This window comes from Desmodus rotundus, chromosome X, assembly GCF_022682495.2.
Source record: "Desmodus rotundus isolate HL8 chromosome X, HLdesRot8A.1, whole genome shotgun sequence".
Classification (NCBI taxonomy): Eukaryota; Metazoa; Chordata; class Mammalia; order Chiroptera; family Phyllostomidae; genus Desmodus; species Desmodus rotundus.
Window position 1 is genome coordinate 4,696,150 of NC_071400.1, and position 18,818 is coordinate 4,714,967.

Below are 18,818 nucleotides of genomic sequence, written 5' to 3' on the forward strand. Positions count from 1 at the left end.
CCACCATACATCTACACACACACACGTGCACATGCGAGTGCACACACACACACCTTTCCCTCTACATGATAAAAATCTTAAAGCCCATGCCCCATTACACTGATGTCAATTTCTTTCTGGCCTGATGGATGCATGTTTTTTAAACTGTCCTCTTGCCTCTTGTTAGAACCTCCTGGATCTGAAGAAAAATAAATATCCAGGGGGGCAGCATTTCTCTGGTGAATACTTCCAGTCCTGCAGTGGGTTCAGTAGCCCTCTTGAGCAAGAAGAACATTGAAGGGGAAGTCAGGAAGCCCAGAGACAGACCAGGTTCTGCATTTACTTCATTCTGAGACTTTGGCCAAGTTAAGTCTCTCTGAACCACAGCTTCCCTAATTTTAACATGAACACTATTAGACTTATTGTTTATATCTTTTCAGATTTTTAAAATCAAACTATACTATACATACAACAACAAGTATAGCAATGATAGCTACTATTTCTTTTTATTATTTGTTTAAACATTTATTGAGTACTTTCATGTGCCAGGCATGGTGCAAGGCACTGGGTATAACAATAAGTAAGAGAAAGTCCCTGAAGGAGTTCACTTTCTAATGGTAAAGTATTGAGTAAACTGACGCACAGACTGGTAAATGACTTACCCAGTGAGATAGAATTACCTGGATACTGGTAAATGAAGGACTTGTGATCGAAAGAAGACAGAGCACTACTAATTCATCATAAGTAAACCCCTTTGATTGAAGAGTAAGGCTGCATACAGAAATACAAAATCTGCTGGCAAAAAGGTTAAAATAGTTTCCAGTTTTTACCATGATTGAATTCATGTGTTGTAATCAATGAAGCCACTATCTTACGGCATTTCTAAACTTGCCGCTAAAGGCTTGGAGCATGCCACCACTCTGCTCAGTCACAATAACTATAAGTAGCTTGAAGTCCAAGTTTAGCACTGGGAATCATACTAAAGTTCTTGAGTAGAGCCTTAATGCTGCCACTGAGAATGAGGGAACTTCAGGGGTCATTCGTTTGAACTTCCATATGGGATGTTTAAAAAAACTGACTACATGAATTCTCAAATCAAGTGATGGCTCTCATTTCAAGCAATTCTTTTTTTTATTTTGTATTATTCTTGTTTATTCTATTACAATTGTCCTAATTTTTCCCCTTTTGCCCTCCTCTACCCATCCTACCCTCTGCTCCCACAGTCAATCCCCACCCTGATGTTTCTGTCCATGAGTCATTCATACATGTTCTTTGACTACTCCCTTCCCCTTCTTTCTACCCTTCCTCCTGCCCTCTCTCCTCTGGCGACTGTCAGTCTGTTCCACGTTTCCATGTCTCTAGTTCAGTTTTGCTTGTTAGTTTATTTTGTTCATTAGATTCCCCTTATAAGCGACTGGAAACTATTATGCTACATGAAATAAGCCAGTTGGTGAAAGATAAATATCACTTCAAGCAATTCTTCACTTTGCTGTGGAGGATTTTCTGTTTTATCACGGTGTTCTGGGTGTTTACTTTTACATGAAATGGTCCCTACACCTTCACACATCTAGTTACTTGAGCGATCCTGTTCCCCTTCACACAAATAGACATCAATGGACCCTTTGGTGCTCCATATATGTACCATGATAGAGTCTTCTCTGGGAACTGGAATATCCAGTCCAGCTTCTACTGAAGCTTTAGCTGCAATAACATCTGTTCATGGAAGTCTCCAATGCTATGATGATCTTGATATGTTACACATGCTAGTCTTTTTTTTTTTTTTTTGTCATCTGTTAACTCAACAGCTGAGCACAAATTTTTTGATATATTTATTGATTATGCTATCACAGTTGTCCCATTTCTGCCCCTTCACTCCACTCCATCCTGCCCACCCCCTCCCTCCCACATTCCCCCCTATAGTTCATGTCCATGGGTCATACTTATAAGTTCTTTGGCTTCTACATTTCCTACACTATTCTTACCCTCCCCCTGTCTATTTTCCACCTATCATTTATGCTACTTATTCTCTGTACCTTTCCCCCCTCTCTCCCCCTCCCAATCCCCTATTGATAACCCTCCAGGTGATCTCCATTTCTGTGGTTCTGTTTCTGTTCTAGTTGTTTGCTTAGTTTTGTTTTGGTTTTAGGTGTGGTTGTTAATAACTGTGAGTTTGCTGTCATTTTTACTGTTCATATTTTTTATCTTGCTTTTCTTAGATAAGTCCCTTTAACATTTCATATAATAATGGCTTGGTGATGATGAACTCCTTTAACTTGACCTTATCTGAGAAGCACTTTATCTGCCCTTCCATTCTAAATGATAGCTTTGCTGGATACAGCAATCTAGGAGGTAGGCCCTTGCCTTCCATGACTTGGAATACTTCTTGCCAGCCCCTTCTTGCCTGTAAGTTCTATTTGGAGAAATCAGCTGACAGTCTTATGGGAACCCCTTTGTAGGTAACTGTGTCCTTTTCTCTTGCTGCTTCTAAGATTCTCTCCTTCTCTTTAATCTTGGCTAATGGAATTATGATGTGCCTTGGTGTGTTTCTCCTTGGGTCTAGCTTCTTTGGGACTCTCTGAGCTTCCTGGATTTCCTGGAAGTCTATTTCCTTTGCCAGATGAGGGAAGTTCTCCTTCATTATTTGTTCAAATAAGTTTTCAATTTTTTGTTCTTCCTCTTCTCCTCCTGGCACCCCTATAATTCGGATGTTGGAACGTTTCCAGATGTCCTGGAGGTTCCTAAGCCTCTCCTCATTTTTCCAAGTTCTTGTTTCTTCATTCTTTTCTGGTTGGATGTTTCTTTCTTCCTTCTGGTCCACACTGTTGATTTGAGTCCCAGTTTCCTTCACATCACTATTGGTTCCCTGTACATTTTCCTTTGTTTCTCTTAGCATAGGCTTCATTTTTTCATCTGGTTTTCGAACAGATTCAACCAATTCTGTGAGCGTCTTGATAACCAGTGTTTTGAACTGTGCATCCGATAGGTTGGCTATCTGTTCGCTGCTTAGTTGAATTATTTCTGGAGCTTTGAAGTGTTCTGTCATTTGGGCCATTTTTGTTTGTTTGTTTGTTTGTCTTGGCGCGTCTGTTACTTTAAGGGGCGGAGCCTTAGGTGTTCACCGGGGCGGGGTAACGCTGGTCGCTGCGCTGTGATGCTGTACGTGGGGGAGGGGCCCAGAGGGAACAATGGCGCCCGCTCCCCTCTCCACCGGATTTCAATCTTTCACTCCGATACCCACAATCAAACTGGGCCCCTCTGGTGCTGGTTCCCCAGTGGGTGGGCTTGTGCACGCTCTAAGCCCCTGTGGGTCTCTCCAATGACCTCTCCTGTGAGGCTGGGAGTCTCTCCTGCTGCCACCCCAACTTCCACGGGCGTTTTCAATCAGAGGTTTGAGGCTTTATTTCCCTGCGCTGGAGCCCTGGGTTGTTCAGTCTGCTTCACTCCCCGCCGTTTGTCCGGTTTATCTGTGCACGAATGTGGGGCCACAGGGTCTGCTAGTGGTCAGACTGCCTGCCCCATTCGTCCCACACTCTGCCAGTCTCGGTCCCTCACGGCCACGCGAGTCCTCTCCGCCCCGGTGCCCGTCTCCGCCCCTCCTACCGGTGTGGATTAATGTTTCTTTTTTATTTCCTTGGTGTTGGACTTCCTTGCCGTTTGATGTTCTGTCAGTTCTGGTTGTGCGAGGAGGCGCAGTCTGTCTACCTATGCCGCCATCTTGGTTCTCTCCCTTCACATCTTTAATGACCACTTATAAAGCATTTCCAGACATTCTCTGGTTGTTGTAAGGTAGAAAGAAGAAATTTTAGATATTATCCCTGTATTTGTGATATTTTAGTTTTTAGTGTATATAGAGTCAAGACACACATATATGGGCACATACACATATACACACTGATACAAAGTGGATTATTGGACTTTAGACCTTGTGGTTTAAATAACATTTAGTGAGTAGTGTGAAAATACTTCCCAGAGAAAATGATATGAAAACTACCATTTATGGTATTTCTGCTTTGGGCTGGATGCATTATCTCTAGGCTTTATCTTGCAAGGAAGACATTATGAATCTCCCTCACCCTTTTTTTTTTTTTTTTTTTTTTTGGTTGAGGAAAATTGAAGTCTAGAGACACCAAAAGACATGTTCACGGTCATGCAGCTAGTAAGTGTCATAAAGGAGATTTCCAATTCAGGCTGGTTGGTTTCTAAAGCCTGAACCTTTCTCCTCCATTCCCTAGGGTCTATACATTAGATGCACCAAGAAAGATGAGGTGGCTGAAAGGATGAGGTGAAGGAGATGCATAGCTGCTTTTATTCAGACAGTTTACCTTTTCTTTATTCTCAAACCCAGCACTACCTGGGATGGTGGTATGCATGTGGTAAAAGCTTACTGGTTGTGGGTGAACAGCGGAGAAAGCAACCCATGTACTTTGAGTTCCAGTATCCAGATGTTACTGTAACTTTGTGCCTACATCCATCTCCATAGCCCACCTTCCTGGAAAAAGGTTTAAAAGGCATATTGGAGCAATTCATTACCATGCAAACATTAGTTAAGACCCTCCTGTATGTTTGTGTACCTTGTGGAAAGCAATAGTTCAAGAACATGCATACACACAAACTCAGAAATGCCACATATAAAGATAGAGTCACAGATACACATGAACACATAAAAACACACAGATGTACATATGTGCATAAAACTGTCATAGGCATAAAATATTAACACATTGACACATAACACAAAATGTGCATGCAGAGATATATGGCTCACAATACACAGACATACAAAACAGTTACAGGGACACAGAAATATACATATATGCACAGACACACAAAAGCAAACATTGAAACACAAACTCATATGCCCAAGCAGAGCATAAGCAGACAATATATGCATGTATACATATAAAAATTCATATAAACACAGAGATACACACATATAAACATTAACCCAAAGGTACATAAAAAGATAGGCATATGTGTTTAAAAGCAAAATAACAATGACAAACCTCACACTTTAATGGAAGGTAATGAAAAAACCTCATTTATACAATGAGGGTAGAGAGATGGCAACAAACTCAATGGACTTTAGTGTTCTAGGAAGGCTTCCCTTAGGAACTAGAGTGTGATGTGGGCTGGAACCCGAGATTTGGACAGTATTGTAGAAGCAAAAGGTATGGGAAAGGAATATCAGGAGGGAGGGAGAGAGAGAGAGAGAGAGAGAGAAAGAGAGAGCGAGAGACCCAGAAGCAGCATGGACAAGAAAACTTCTGGTGAAAAGGGAGAAAATCCATTAGACTTTAGCTTGGTGTATACATAGAAAGGTAAGGAAAGGAAAAACTTTGCAAGATTGTGGAGAGTTTGGAAGACCATGCTAAGATGCCTAAACTTGATCTTATAGGTTTCTATGGGAGCCATAGAAGGTTTTAGAGTGGAGCTGGGTCTTACTGCTGTTGAAAGAGGTATTCATTTCATCAAAAGATTTTACTACGGACTTGTGTCTGTGTCAGGCTTGTGTTAGGTTACTTACACGGACTCTTTTACTTAACCCTTATAACAAGGGTATGAGAAAGGTACTAATTTTATTCTCATTTTGCTAATGACAAGGGTAAGGATCAGGAAATGTAGATAACTTTCCTCAGGCTCCATAGCTAATTTGAAGCGGAACTGGGAATGGAACCTATACAGTCTGTACAAGAGTCCTTGTTCTGGCTACCACTACCCAATACTGCATCTTGTGCTGTGAATTTCATCTCTGTAATTCTGGGCCCAAGTCAAGGCCTGGTGTGTGTTTACTGTTTGTTAGGTTTAACCAAAATGAAGGTGATATAACTAGGAATTTAAAGTACTATAAAACCATAAGAGAATGAATGTTTAAATCCCCACAGGGTCAGGAAAGGCATTGAGGAGAAAGTGATGGCATTTTAAGTGGACTTTGAAGACTTGGTAGGTCTTCTATAGGAAGAATGGGGCACATGAAGGAGTTATTTCAAGCTGAAGTTCATGGAGAAGCAGGGTCGCTTTTGTGTGGATGGATGACTTTCTCTTCAGCACCTCTAGCCTTGCTCATATTCCAGACTTCAACCCTAAGACATAAGCAAATGGTTTGCCTCAGGACAGGACTTGACCTATGGGTATACCCATAGGTTATACCCATGTGGTATGACCTATGGTAATTGCACACCATGTAATAAAATATCTACTGTACTAAGCATAAGTTTACATTTCCTGAGCACGTACCATCTGCAGGATATCAAGGAAAGGAGGTGTCTATGATCATATTGGTAGGCAGAAACAAATAAGCCAGCATTAAAATTTCATTTAAAAATAGGCAAATTTATAGATTCAGAAAATACATTAGTCGTTGCCTAGGGCTGGGAGACAGGAAGGAATGAGTAGTGACTGCTAACTGGTACAAGGTTTCTTTTGGCGGTTATGTAAGTATTCTAAAATTGATGATGACAATAGTTGCACTACTCTGTGAACATACTAAAAATAATTAATTGTATGCTTTAAATAGGTGTACTTTATGGCCTGCAAATTATATCTCAATAAAGCTCTTAAAAATTCATTACAATTTTGGAAGAATCTTTAATGGCTTGGGAAAAGTTTAGAATACAATGTTAAGCAATAAAGAATATCAAATTGTACATGCCATAACCCCAATTAGATTAAAAATATAATGGACTTGCATATAGTGTTTAATTTTTTCTTTTAAGTTTTCTGTATTTTCTGTTTTTCTCGATGATCATATATTTTGTTTCTATAATTATGTATGTGGAAAATAAGCATGAACTGTTAATATTTGTTTGCAATTGGTTAAAAACAATTAAATTTTTCTTTTGTACTTGTTATTTTTATAATTTTCAAATTTTTCTACAGTTAAAATTCATTATTTTAATAAACAGACAAAACTAAAGCATTTGAAAACACCATAAGATATTCATTGTATATTGCAGTATTTATAAATAAATAACATATTTTAAATTAATCAATGTAAAAAATAAGCAATAATCAGGAGACAACTTGCAGAAGAAACAATACATTTGGCTAGTAAATACATGGGAATAAGTAAAACCTAGTGGTTGCTGTCCATTGTTGGTGGAAGTATGGGAAAAGAGGCACTCCGTCATGGGGATGGCCAGAGTACTAGACCAGTGCCAACATTTTGAAAAGCAATTTGGCAATATCTATCAGGATAAACAGACTTACTGTGCTATTGAAGTTTTAGAATATTATTCTTTCTACAGAAAACTTAGACAAGTGTACAATGACATACAAATGAGGGTGTTTATTGCATCATTGATTATAATAGAGAAAATTAGAAGCAACCTAAATGTCCATCAGTATGGAAGTGAATATGTTCATTGACATGAATTATAATTTAGAATTCTTTAAGTTCATCAATATAATAAAGAAAACTACAGTTATTTTGAAAATGGGGTAAATAAATATGAATAGATAAATAAAGATGTCTACAACATGTTCTTAATTGAAGAGAACAATTTTAAAAAGAGAATACATAATATGAGTCCATTTTTAGAAAACAAAAAAGGTTAATATATGCACAGTACAACTCTGTGCAGGGCAAATGACAAACTAATCAATGGAGTGAATCTATGGGGGACTTTCACTTTCTGCTGAATGAAGAGGATTGAATATAAATCACAGATCTTCTACGTATTAAGGCATGGGACCTCATGTGTTATTTTATCTCTCTAAGCTCAGTTTCCTCATATGTTACAGAAAGCTAAAAAGTGTACATATTTCTGGGGTTGTCTTGATGATAAGATGGAAAATGCACATACATGCTCAATTAATATAGCTATTCTGCTTTGTATTGCTGTAATTTTTATGCATTGTTTCTGAAGCTAGAAAAAATGTTAAAGAAAAATAGACAATTCACATTCAGATAATGATTTGATGACTTTGTCAGACTAGCAAGCAAAGTCAGCAGAAATTGTATTAAACCTTTCTGTGGGGAGCAGAATATCTGGTAACCTGCAAAGGAGGTCCCTGGATGGGAAAGCTTAATATCTTTGTTCTTAAAGATTATTGGAAACTGAACTATTTTTACATGCATTCTCCCAACCATCAATTGTTACTATCACTCTATATGTGAAATAGAGGTTCTAAAGTTAAGTAACTTGCTCAAGGTCACACATAGTGGAACCAGGAATGTTACCCTGTTCTGTATGATTAAGTTTGTACTCATTCATATTGCACACCACCACCTAGATTAATTCAAGTGGAGAGTGAGCAAACATTCCCTGGTGCATTCCACAAGCCCTTTGTACAGCTATCAGCTTTCACACACCTGGACCGTTTCTTGAGGGTCTGGAAGTGGAGCCCCATGTGTTCTCTTCTAAAGTGTTTCCAGATTGACCAAGAGTAGCTCTGTGTCCTTTTATGTCATGGGCTTTCATTGACCACAAAGATTGAAAACCTTTGAGCGAATCAAATTTTTCTATCTCACTAGTTTGGGAGCAAAGCAGAAGTAGCAAAAGCTGACAAAGCCCAGCTGGAACAGGGATGTTGAAATGGACACAATATTCCCTTATGAATATGACCAATATAAATGTCCTAAACTTAATTCTGCTTTTATTCTTATATATTCTTCTATATTATCCTTAATCTTAGAGGTAATAGGTACTCTTCCTTTCTTTTGTCTCTCTTCTTTCAGGTGCCTCATTGTGCTGCTATCTCCTCTTTATCCTCAAAGTCAAATTTCTTGTTGAGGTTTTTGTGTAGTTTATAGCTAGATTAGTAAAAGCTTTTCCTTGTGGACCTGGATATCCCAGATTTATTTTTATTTATTTAGATTTTTAAAATAATTTATTTTGGATATGTTATTTTTTTATCCCAGGAATGCGACAAAGAATTTATTTTTATTTTAATTTTTTTATTGTTCAATTACAGCTGTCCCCATTTCCCCCCCCCCCATTACTCTCCCCTGCCATACCCACCCCCACCTCCCACATTTAATCCTCCCCTGCCCTGCAGTTGCCTTTGTCCGTGGGTCCTTATACATGTTCCTTGACATCCCTTCCCCTTCTTTTACATATACACTGAACACTACATTGACCATCTTTTCTTGGCCCTGAAAACTCTTCCAATTTTTCTTCATCAAATGATTGTAATATCCAAGTCCATAAACCTAGACTTAAATATCACAGATATTCTAGCAAAGGGCAGGTAAGAGTGGGAAGCACAAATATAACTTACTTATTTTTATTGTCTGCTAGAATGTGAGCAACATGAGGGAGTTGTTTTGTATATTATGCTTTTTGATATACCACAAGTGCCTAGAACACTGCTTAACTTAAGAAACTATATGAGTTTAGTAAATATTTGTTAAATGAATGAATGAACATTCTAAGACCTTGTAGTTCATTCTCTTCCTTTCTAGTGCTCAAGTAATAATCAAACCTGCTCCTAAAATTTACAGGTAATATATTCTAAGTAAGACTCTCATTTTTTCCCTCAAAAACCCTTTCCAGTTTCTAAAACTAACCACTGCTAGTTAGTGGTTAGTTTTAGAATTTGTTATTTTGTTCATGTACTCATTTATTCAGTTGATAAGTGCCTATTATGTGCCTGACCCACATTAGTGTCAGAAGTAGAAAACTAAGTACAAAGTATTCTTGCTTGCAGGAAACCCATAATCCAGAGTGGGACCTAGACACAAAACAATTATAACTAGACTTCCAGGCTACATATAATAAATGCCATGTTATATATACCAAATAGGATAGACATAGAAAGGGGACAGATCACCTTTAATTGCCTTTTAATATCACCTTTAATAACACCTTTAAATATCACTATAGCATATCTTTTCTGTAGCCGCTTAAGCCCATTAAAGAATTAGCAGAAAATCGTCAGGTGCTTTTAGCATTGCTCCTATGACTGCTAGCAAGTATGCCCCCTTCCATTAATATTTCTTCTCCTAGCCTTTTCTTCTCTATAATATATAATTCCAGTTCCATTTGCTTGGTTCAAATATCATGGTCTCATGACCTTGATCACTTTTTGAGAGTCCTTATTAGGTTTTCTTTCTAATGACTATTTTAGTAAGCTGTGATAGTCAACCTCATGACTGGGAAGTTGAGAAATTAAAACATTTTCAGAGGGCATGCTGACTGATATGGAGCAATGTCCTTGATGGCATAATAGTCAAATCAACCCTCCACCCACATATAGAATGGAACAACTAGGAAGATATAGCAATAAGTTGAAATTGGGAGACAGAGTTAAAATGAGTCACCAGAACACCCAGAGCTGCAGAGGTCATTACCACTTGCATTTCCTTGATTAGTTTGGTCACTGTTATCTAGGTGAAGACTGCTAATATTAAATTTATCAGTATTCTTTGTAAGACTGCTCCTGGCTAGCACACTACTGAGGATGAGTCATGTACAGATGTAAATGTCCACCTACCTGTAGCAAAACTGGCTTAATGGAACTGTATTGATGTTGGGCCATGTGAGAGGGTACAAAGTGTGCAACAGTAGATACTACTTTCTTCAATATACACAGACCACATAACAACCCAAACATAGCTCTTGTCCATCTCCACTTTGGAAGCCATTGCAAGGAAATATCTCAGAGCCTTGAAGTTAATGATACTTTCATCTGTTGTCTCCATTTAATCGTCATAATCTCTCAAAGTGAGAATTATATATCACAGAAATATAAAAAAAGGCATTTTCACAAGCATTTACTTTTTCCAAAGGCTTGATAAATATTTAATATTTTAGGTACTAGGAAGAAAAGTATACTTGCCACTCTATATTGGAACATATATCTATGTGTGTCTGGTTGAAGGATCTTCAAGGTTTGGTCTGGCTTCAATTACTTCAGGGCAAGTTATTAACTTGATGGATCCAGGAAGTCAACATTATCAACACTGGTAAATGCTGTCAACTTAAATAGATAAACCAGTGTTTACCAGTCTTGATTATACTTCAGAATCATCCGGAGGACTATAAAAACTCCTAATGCCCAGATATTACCTCCGACAAATTCTGAAATCTTTAGGAGTGGGTCAGAGATATCAATACTTTATAAAGCTCCCGACCTGATTCCAATATGTAGCCAAGGTTGAGAACAACTGAATTAGAGTAATTGTTGTGTCAATTCAAATGTCATTTAAGTTACTGTAATGACATTTATGATGCCTGTCCAGAAAGTATCCAGCTGTGCAATATGAAAAATAGAGGTATTTATTGCAGAAGATACAAGATACAAGAAACATTGTGCATAGGGCAATGACACCTCAGTCCCCTTCAAAGTCAGCACCTTGGGCCTTATACAATTCTCCCAATCGCCATCAGCCGCCCCATTGTATTTTTCTGAATCTCATTGATGGTCTCAAATCTCTTCCCTTTCAAAGGTGATTTTAGTTTTGGGAAAAGCCAGAAGTTCCAGGACACCAAATCTGGACTGCAGGGGGGCTGAGTCACCTGGGTGATTTGATGTTTTGCCAAAAAAAAAAAAAAAACCCTGCATGAGACATGATACATGAGCAGGTGCATTGTTGTGATGAAGCTGTCAATCACCAGTTGCCCATAGCTGCGGCCTTCTGAATCATCTGAATAGTTTCCATGGAGGAACGTTCAAACTTAACGCAAAATTGGATGCAGATTCCTTGCTGTACTCACTCAGTCATTTTGAATGGGACTGCCACATGGTACACATGTTCACACAATGGCATCTGCTCCCCTCACTAACTACTACAGTGAAGTCATCATTGTTCATGCGTGCTCATTCCAGTCCACTCTCCTTGGCTGCCAGGTTACATGGATGTCGTGCAAACCATTCTTGTTAACAATGGCTGGACTTTTTCTGGACAGACCTCATATAACTAGCAATATTTCCAGGGATTACCATCTTCTTTCTTCTGCCCTTTTGGTATGGGCATATATAAAAATTCACTATCCTGTAAAATCAAACTAAATATTGCCCTCGGTAAGCATGTGATCAAAGTGTAGATTCAGGGGCTTACCAGGCATGGAAGGTATTCTTATGATTTGGGAAAGCACATAAATCAAATAAAGGGTAAGAGAAGATCCTGGAATTAGATAACATATTCCAAATACCCTCCCACCACAGCAGGCACTAGTATTACTGTTATGTAATACTATCCTGTATGTAAAGGGATACAATGATATTAATTGTTTATTTGGTAAGTTTTATATTCTATGGTTCCCTTTTATAAATTATGTTTTTAATGAAAATCAATGTTACTTAAAATTTTAAGGAATTAACTTTTTAGTCAACTTTGTAAACAAATTTCCTTTTCTACTTTTCCTCTTTTCATTTAACACAATTACATATTTGTGTGATTAATATGACTCTGCTAATCGACTATGCTCCATGAGGACTGCAGCTTTGTCTTGCTCACCACTATATCCACAGTTCTTGGAACACAGTAGGCACTTAATAATATTTGTTAAATTAAAAAACTCATAACAATAGAAAGGTAGGTGGTGGTTTATCACCTTTTTAATTGATGAGTTTTACCACTTTGTGTATTTTACTCTGTCTGTCAATAGCACAATAGTCAAACAGTCAGTAAAGACTTATTTTTGCCTAAAGACTTTGTGTTCTTTTAAGGCCCTTGAGGAGAGGGAACAGAGATCTTCCTCCATTGTTCTAAAATCAGAACTACCAGTTCTCATTTCTAAAGGACAATTCCCTGAACACGGGCAAAGTAAAATAAGTTAAGGCACTTGTTGCAAAGCTTTCCATTGTATGAGAGAAACCTTTTCATATTTTCAAATCCCAGGGGCAGCTGTTAGTAACATCTAACTCTTCTTTAAGCAAGTAAGTTAATACTAAAGTATATTTCATTATACATTTCATAATGCACATGATGTTTCTATTTTGAGGGGTGTTGCTGCCCTTTACATAACCGACATTTTATCTAATGAGAAATTTAAAACTTTTTCAGACATGTGCCCTTATAGGAGAGTCCATGAAAGCATTTGGGCCTTTGCCTGGCCTGGAAAAGTGACCATGGCTCTTAAAGGGAGAAGAGAAGCAAAGCCCACATTCTTGCAATTTATCTAGTAATCTGATATCAGGAAAATTTTCCCAGATTACATTGTTGTGGTCATACCATTCGGTGCAGTGGTTTTTGTTTGTTTGTTTGTTTGTTTTGTCTTCTATAGGTTGTCCAAAGCAATGCAGTGATAGGTTTAGAAAAGAACTTACCAAAACCAAAGGGAGGTAGGATTGAGGATGGGAGGTGGGGGTCAGTGGGGCGGGGGCAGTGGTAGGGGGGAAATGGAGACAACTGTACTTGAACAACAATTAAAAAAAAGAAAAGAAAAGATCTTACCAAAACAAATAAACAAGAAAACTCCAGTTTAATATTTACTTGGTAAACACTAAGACCTCTCAGTCATTTGATCTTTTGTTTGAAGCTAGTATCAAAGTATGTTGACTATTTCATTACCTATTTGGTATGAGCTGTGGACTCTGGGAAAACAGAAAACATTTATTTAGTAGGCTTATTAATATTTGACTCTTAAAGCTATCCAAGTACAACCAGATTATTCATACAGCATGCCAATTTCATCTCATATGATTGCTTCCTGTTGCTTATCATTTCAAAATATAAACTCCTGAACTATTGACTTGGGAATACTGACTTACTTTGCATAACTTATTCACCTTTTTGTTCCTATTTGTAATTTTTGTCCCAGCTATGCCATGTTCACTTCCAACTCTCCTTCTGTTACTTCTTTAAAACTCTCAACAGCTTTTAAAAACTAAGCCATAAGTTTACTTATCCAGTTAACATAGTAGTACCTATCAATCCAGCTCACTTTTGTTCCTGCTGCTTTGTAACACAGATGACTGTGGGATGTTTTTACCTTGCATAGAACCACATAGTCAGAGGGCACTCCATCTAGATAGTTTTGAAGTTGAAAAAATGTTTCAAATACAAAGTCATATGTACCTATAATTTACATCTTTCATACCTATATGCACACATGTCTAGAAGCTGCACTTTTTTTTTTTTGCCATAGAGCTCACTCTACCTCCAAGAAGAAGACACCATGAAATGCATACTAAGTTTTTTATTAATTGTGTAACATTTGGAACAACATTACAGTGACAACACAATTTTTTGAATTTATAAAATATGTTAGATGCACTCCTACATATCAAAAACCCAGTCCTGAGTAAAATGAAGTCTGGCCTTCAGAATTTTAAAGACTTTGTAAACCATTATATTTAATTAAACAAACATGCTCTTTCTAAGATTTGCTGATTGAAGAGAATTAGAAAACCTTTTTTTTCCTTTGAAATTGCTATGGAAGGAGCATAAAATAAATGAATCTATAGGGGCAGTTTAGCAGATGGGAGAGAAAGAGTAAGGAAATGGTACAAACTGATCTTTTAAAACTTTTAGCTTGAAGTTTTCATATTCATGTTGAACAACTAAAATGTTTTAAATGCTCTCTTTACCAAATAGATAATGTAGATTCACATGTGTGATGGTGCCCACTGGTTGCACAAATATGAATGCTGCTGTAGGTAAGTTTATATGAAAATTGTTCCAGGTTGATGAAAAATACCACAATGTTTCTGACGTATAATTTAATTTAAAGGAATTACATATATATATATATATATATATATATATATATATATATCAAAGTGTACTTGAAGAAACTATACAGACTGTGGAAATGGGAGATACAGTGGAGAATTTGTTGACTATGAATGTGTCATTTTCCTTTCTCATAAGTTACATTCAAGTAGAAGTCTCAATTTTAGTGGAGTCTTTAATAAAATTGGCAACAGAGTTGAGGAACATCTATGGCAATAGCTTGTATCTGCCACTAGTTTTTGCAGATAACTGGGGTTCAAACATTTCAATTAGATTTACAACATATTCTAATGGAGAAGAAACATTCAGGGATATAGAATCATGGTCATGTAAATTTGGTAAGACATTAGATAGCATAATTCATCAAATTATCCAAAATGAGGTTATTAGAATTTTGAAGTCTTTCTCCAAAGTCACTAATAGCACCTTATCAAACAGGGAAAGCAGGGCATTTTTCATGTATTGTGCTAACTCCTTGTCTGTATGGAAGACAGTGCTTTGTTATACAGAATGTGAGAAAAATAAAGTTAAAACAAAGTATAATTCACAAGTGTTATACTGTTAAATGCATCACAGCACAACATTAGAATTATTCTCTCATTCTTCTGAGTCATTACTCTCTGAGCTGGCTACTGGGGGGCACATATCAATTATGAACAATGTACTTTCATCTCTGGACTTAGAAGCTAATATCACCTTTCCCTAATATATGAATGCATTATTTCAATCTTGATATTTTTATATGAGCAGAATAAAGATCTTTCATGTGTTTTTTTCAATATACAGTAATTTCAGAATAGTACTAACTACTAAAATGTAGATCTCTGCAGGATGTGCTTACCATAAAATCCAAGGCAGGCTATGGAGGACTGTGCTTAGTAAACAACCAAAGAGTTACTTTCTAAGAAAGAACTTCTTTGGGTGGCATGTGAAAAACCCAAATTTATTACAATACATTGCTTTGGTAATTTTTTTTGATGATTTGTCTTAAATTCAGAAACATCATAATGTATTTTTCTTAGCTTTTTATAGTAATTTTCAGGGATTTTAATTTATATTATCTCATTTGATATTCACAAATGTCACAAGAAAAGCAGTTATTATTATACTTAGTTGACACAGAGTAAACACAAATTCATAGAGGTTAAATGACTTGCCTAGAGTCATCTTTGTAGTAAGTGGTGGAACTAGCACTAGGACATAAATCTTCTGATCCATGTTCAAGTATGCTTTCATACCCTTTTTGCGCATTGAATTCAAAGGGACTTACCTCTCCTTCAATTTTGACTAAGCTTAGATTTTAGATAGAAAGAGAAAGTACTGGTATCTTCATTGGCCAATAATTTTTAGAGATAAAGCTAAATAGTTTGGGTAAAAATATTTAATCTCTTGAGAGATTAAATAACTGAGGGAAGTTTTCCATTTATTTATTTTCATAATTTATTTAAATTCTGTAGTTTCTTTACTAACTGTTCTTTAGACAGGATGGAGAGAATCAATGGATGGTCTGGTGACAGTCAACTGTAGCATGGGAGCCTAGTTGTCATTTAGCTTGAACTAATATTGACCAATATCTAATTGGCCAGGCAGAAGCAAACATAGTAAATATTGGATTGAAACTTTGAATGATGAGGTTCATCAAACATGCCTAGTCTGCCTGACAGAAAGAAAATAACACTTTTTCCAAGTCATCTTGGTTAACTAATGCAGCAAGAATGATGAATATCAGGGTCTAGTTCCATTACTGATCAATGACAAAAACAGTTCTATCTAGATCTTTCTTAGCTGGAGAAAATAATTACTGGAAAGTAAAAGAGTTTTATTTTATTTTATTTTGTCTCAAAATAGAAACAAAAGTAAGACCATATTAAGCTATGAGAAAGAAACCTGTGGGAACAGTATTAAAGACTATTATCTGCCAGGAATTAAGTTTCCTTGCTCTTCCCAGGAAGTTGAGGAAGAGTTCAATAAAGACAGTTTTAAGAAGCAGATGCCCTGCTCTTACAATTTCCATTATAATTATGGCCATTTACTACCTGATTCAGTTCAGGCAAAATGCATGAATTCTTTTTATAGCTTAAATTTGTTTACCTATCCAATATTTGTACAGTAGTGTATTTACCATTTAGATACTTAACCATGTCACAGTGGTCAGGTTCTTCTTTTATCAAATGTTCTCATTAAAATACTACCTGTGGCCACAAACTTATAGTTTAAGAGATAGAGTGAATATCCTGAGGTATTAAGTAATGCTAAATATAACAAATATATACAAAATTGATAAAAAGGTCAAGGTGATAATTTAAATATTTTTGAATCATAGGCATAATATTATACTCAGTGGAAGTTGTCATGTATCATTCTCTCTCTCTTTTTTGTGGAATAATCCACTTAAATTCAGTGAAGTCTTAAAATGAATTGATAGACTTACCTTCACTGACATGATCAGGATCATAAATCACTTTCTTCCTAAATAGCAAACACATTTGCCCCACTATATGGGTAATGGGCTATGCTAATGCTAGTGATTGAAATGTCACTGGCATTAGCACATTACTCTCCACAGTCCCCTGGCCACGAAAGGCAAGTACTCAAGAAGGTTCTGTTACTCAATATGGTAACCAGAGTCAAATCACATTGAATCACATACTTTTCAGTTTGTGATCAGATAGACAATAAAATAAACTTCCTCTTTGTATAATTTATGAAGACAGTAATAGCCAGGAAGAGTAACAGTTTTCTTAAGAGAAGAAATTGTCAATTGTTTTTATCAGTAGCCATTTGCAAATGTGTTAACAAAGAATTTCAACTTCACTAAGCTGGTCTCTGATGCATCTTGTCTGTACACTGAAATAAAAAAGTATTGAAAAAAAGTACTAATTTAGACTGGGAATTTCTATAATTAGTAAATATTAAGGCAAAGGAGAAAAAACATGAGTAAGGCAGTGGGAGGATATAGATGGCATACCTTAAGCCATTCTGCTTCATTCACTTAAATGAAGTTTTCCTGCTGAGAACCTACTATCTCATATGGCAATTTTCATTTGGATAGGTGTAATACGGTTCCTTAAAACAGGTAGTATATAAAATGCAATATGGAAAACTGAAGAAATGGATCTTATATCTATATTTGCCATGACTGAGTAGTTTCAGTTTCACTCATTATGAAAGTAGGAAGTTCAGAACGTTACTGTAGACAATCAGTCAGAGTACTGGAGTGTTCTTATACTGAGCATACCAAAGCTAGCAAGATGAATGGACAGGACTCAAGTGCTCCCAAAGCTAGCAAGATAAATGGATTAAAAAAGCCCTCCCCTCCCTGTGCCTATAAGAACCACAGGCTTCAGCAGGAAAGGGAGATGTTCTCTGAGATGGCAGTCCACCATTCTCCCAGGTCATGGCACCTGAATAAACTTTTTTTCCTTTTGCCCCAGCACCTGTCTCATAAGTTGGCTTTCATTGTGGCATGCAACTGAACATGTATTTTCAGTTACAAGAATTGACCACCTGAAAAAAGATTATAAACAAGGTCTTCTAAATACAATCACTTAAATTCTAAAGTTTTAGTTATCATGGAGAAAAACTATTTCACACCATAGCTTTGTGTAAAGTAGGACAATGTGACAAGAAGAAGACTTTTGGATACATGAAAAATTATTACTAAAACATCACAATTCTGTATAATAGCTACTTATATATAGTCTATTTTTAAGTTGTTAGAGCAACTAAAAATACCACACACCACATAATAACAAATAAATCATGGTATTACTATAGGGAAGAGAAACTATTGTATAATAGTTCCTTCATTTTTCAGTTCATAAAATGAAGACAAAAACATCATATACACTAAATTAGTAACAAAGCCAAGGTGATAATTCCAATATTTTTTAATTCCAAGGCCTAATATTATACTCAGTGTCAGTTGTCATAGATTGTCCTCTTTTTGTTGAATAACCCCCATAAATGCAGTAAAGTCTCAAAAATAAATTAATAGGGTTACATCACTGACATGATCAGGGTTATAATTCATTTTATTCCTAAATAGCAATGATTTTTGCTCCACAAGAATAGCTTCAACACATTGTATGTGAATCTCATCTCTTAAATGACAAATGGAGGGGTGGGGAATTAATAAACTCTGCTGCCAAGCAGGATGGAAAAAATGGTAATCTAACTGCCAAGAAACACACAACTCTGAGACTAGTACCAGAGTCAA